The 4055-nt window shown below is 33.1% G+C and overlaps 1 pseudogene; it reads left to right on the top strand.

Moving 5' to 3' along the window:
* Nucleotides 1-326: 326 nt before the first annotated feature.
* LOC116114921 lies at nt 327-3388 on the top strand (annotated as a pseudogene).
* Nucleotides 3389-4055: the final 667 nt, after the last annotated feature.

Raw genomic sequence — 4055 nt, 5'->3', positions numbered from 1 at the left:
TTGATTGAAGAGGAGGAGATCGCGATGATTGAAGAGGTTGAAGACTTGAAGAGTGAAGACTTGAAGGCTGAAGCTGAAGCTTGAAGGAGATCCGAGATCACGAATGGAGGAGGAGGACTGGACTGGAGAGTGGAGATCGCAAATGGCAAAGGTAAACCAAAAAGAAAACTGAAAAAGCAAATAAAAAAGCAAACGGAAATTTCAATTTAGCAAAGTGGCAGACAGCTAATCTGCAAAGGCAAATAGAAAATGGAATAAAAAAATTGAGGGTTTGACCATTTGACTTTAACTTTTTTAATTTTTTTCACATTTTTAAATTTTACTCAATGGACTGGATTTGTTTCTTATACTGGTTGGATCGTCGGATTGCTACAGTAAGACGGTCCAACAATGGTTTGAAATGGTCTAACTCAAAAACCCGGGTTTTTACTCTTTTGAAACCGGAAATCCCAGCGAAACCCGGTAGGACTGGTTTGACCGCCCAATCCGGTCCGGGGTTTCAGAACATTGCCTAAAAGTTACGTCTATCTCTCTGTTCCCATCATCTTCGAACAAAGCAAGCCAAGTTCTCTCCTCTCTTTTCTTATCTTGTTCTTCCTCCCACAAAACCCTAGGCAAGAGAAAACGAAGAACGCCCTATTGTAGATCTCTTATCTTCTTCTTCTCCTTCTCCTTTTTCGCATTTATTAAAAGAGGATTTGTGTCGAATTTTAAAAAATAGCAGGAAGAATTTGAACGTCTAGCCAAGTTGGTTTTTTTTTTTTAATGCTTTGTTGATATTTTGTATGAATAATGAAGATTTTTTATGTCAAATTGATTTTTTGTATGAATAATGAAAATTTGGGTTTTAGTTAATAACTTAATATTAATGGTAAATGGTGAAATTTGTTGGACTTGGATTTCATTGTTATTTTATTTTTATTTTTTTTGTATTCAATATCGATGAGAAGAAAATGAAAGGAAAAAATAGAGTTATTTTTATTAAAAAAAAATTGGTTTTTGTTGCTGTGTTCAGTATAGGTGAGAAGAAAATGAATAGAAAAATAAAGTTGTTTTTATTAAGAAATAAAGGTTATTTGTGGTGAATTAATTTTAATAATAAGGTAAGGACATCAATTAAATTCAGCTGTGAATAAAAACAAAAAAACAAGACAAAATTCAAGAAGAAATTAGGAAAAACTTTAGGACGTGTTTGGTTCAGTATTCTATTAATTTTTTTAGTCAAATTTTTAAAATACGCGTTTGGCACATTTTTCAGTTCCTAACTAATTTGATTTAGGTAGCGTTGTAGATTACTTTTTTTTTTTTTTCCCTTCTTTCTTCTTTTCTTTCCTTCTTCTGTTTATCTATAGCTTCCACCTTCTTCTTCAAAGATCAGAACCAGCGATCGCCACCCTCTTCCACATTTCTTCTTCAAAAATTACAACATAAACTGCCACCCTCTTCCACGTTACAACCACCATAGCACTCTCTTCCACCTGCATTCAAAAACACCACCCCAAAACACCTTCCTCCGATGCTTAAGACTCAAGAAACACTGCCATCTTTCGGTTTTCTTTGACAAACTGAGGCCAGCAGGTACGACCACGATCACCCCCTCTCCCCCGCAAAGAATTCTATCAATAAATCCTTTATAAAAAAAATATACCAAACAATTTTTCTACAATTTATTAAACTTTAATATACTATCCTAAATACTTTACCAAACATCAAATTATATTCTCGTAATAATAACCCAACTAAATACTCTACCAAACACATTTTTTTCAAATCTCATTCTCTAAATAATAACCCAACTAAACTTTATAGTAATGTTTCAAAAATACTACTTAAAATAACTAAACAAATGAATTTTACAATGGTCCCTATATTTTGCTTACATTCATTTAGTCACAGACTCGGAAAGTACCGTTTCCTGATTTCTAGAACCAAAACCTACCCTATGAGAGTCGATTTCAAGTAGGAACTAGAACCGAAACTTGGGTGCCCACTGATTCCGGTTTCGACCGGTTCTTTTGCACACCCCTACCACCCATGGTTAAACTTTAACCGAAGAATGAAAAAATGGTAAATTCAAAAAATAATCAAAGGGTGCTTATGTCATTTTCCTATATAAACTTAGGAAAAAAAAAAAAAAAAAAACCTAAATCAAACCCTTTTACCTTTCTTATTCGCCCCTTAACACTAGAATCCTCCACCCCTTGGCTGGGTGCGATTTGGCTAGATTTGCACTTAGCCAAGTGCAATTCCCATCGAATCGCATCTCCACCCCCAATTGCACCAGATTTGCCACAATCACACCATTTTCAGGCCATCGGAATCTAACGGCAAACTCCCAACAAAACCTTTCACTCGAATTCAACTTTGTAGAATACAGGGCCACGAAGGTAAACCAAATCAACAAGGCACTAGATGAAGCAGTGTTTTCGTCACAAAATATACCACCGATACTTCACGAGGCAAAGGTACACTCTTCAAGCTTGTGGGAAATGTTTCGCTCCAACTCTGTGCATTGCTTCGTGCGAGTTGGTTGGAGGAAACGAGTCTTTGGGGATGCCAATGGCTTGTGCACTAGAGATGATGGTAGCATCAGCTGTGATTCTTGATGATCTCCCTTGCATGGATAATGATGATCTTAGACGAGGAAAGCCTGCAAATCACAAGGTTTTTGGTGAAGAAATTTCAATTCTTGCTATGTTGAAGCCGTTGTCGAGCTATGTCTAGCACTTGTGTCAAAAGGAGTTGTGGCAGGGCAGGTTGTAGACACCAACAGTGGGGGAAAAAAAGTTTGGGTGAATTAGAGTTCATTCACGGGAACAAAACTGGGAAAATTGTAAAGACGTCAATGGTTAATTTGTGGGGTTTTAGCGGGAGGAGGAAATGATGTTGAGATAGAGAGGATTATCAAAAGAGAAGAAGAGAGAAAGGTATTTTTATCTTTACAATATTTATACCATGTTAATTAACCAATTTTACTAATAGATTTTAACGATAAGTAGGAAAGTATCGTTTTGAAACTTTTTGGCTGAAAAAGGTCATTAGGTCAAACCTTGGGTGGGAAAATGACATTTACTCTTTTTAGAAATGATTATCAAAATGTTATAATATATTTAAAAAGAAGGAAGAAACTATAGATCACTTTCTAATCCATACATATTCCCCGTTGTTGGACAAAATATTGGCACATTAATACTAACTTTAAATGGATACTCCATGTTGGTTTGGTTTATTTTTTATGTCTGTTTGATTTGTAATTAAAAAATAATTTTCAAAAACTAAAATATGATTCAAAATTTTGACTTATGCCCGAGCATTCTTAATATTTGAAAATGTGTTCAATATAATATTTAAAAATTGTTTTCAGATTAAAAACTATAGAAAACTTTGAAATCGACTTTAGTTGATCTCTAATTTACACTAGTTTTTAGGATTGTCCGAAAACTGCTTTAAAAAAACAATACGACTTATTTGTACCAAACACATTTCCATAAAATTAATTTGATATAACCCTTGTTTTAAAAAAAAACAAAAATTGTATATAAATTGTATATTAAATGGATCTAAATATCCCAAATTTCCGATGTCAAACTTTAGGAGTTTATTTTATGTGTCCCCTTGATAGATAGTTAAGCTATGTTACATTAAATGTTTAAGATGAAATAAAATATTTATTCAAAGTTGTTGAGGCAATGATTTATGCTTTAGAGTTTTTCCACATATTTTAACTTACGGGTATATAATAATACGCTAGCATAGATACCTTCGTGTTGAAGCCAAAATATTTCTAGTTTCTCAAGTATGTTTAGAACTTCTTGGCATGAAACTTTTTGTATTTCCGTACTATTATCCTCATAATTATTTTGTCTCTTCTTGTCTAATTGCAGTAATGACTATTAAAACAATGAATTGAAATCATAACACATACTACTAAAACGTGAATTATAAAATAAGAAATCAAAATCGTAATTTTTGTAACTACATCTTTATTAAATTATTACATCTTTTATAGTAATAAATTAATTTGATTCCATCATTATGACTATAAAGAATTTTTA

This window comes from Pistacia vera, unplaced genomic scaffold (genome assembly GCF_008641045.1).
Source record: "Pistacia vera cultivar Batoury unplaced genomic scaffold, PisVer_v2 Contig728, whole genome shotgun sequence".
NCBI classification, from domain to species: domain Eukaryota; kingdom Viridiplantae; phylum Streptophyta; class Magnoliopsida; order Sapindales; family Anacardiaceae; genus Pistacia; species Pistacia vera.
This window is presented reverse-complemented; position numbering and strand designations above follow the sequence as displayed.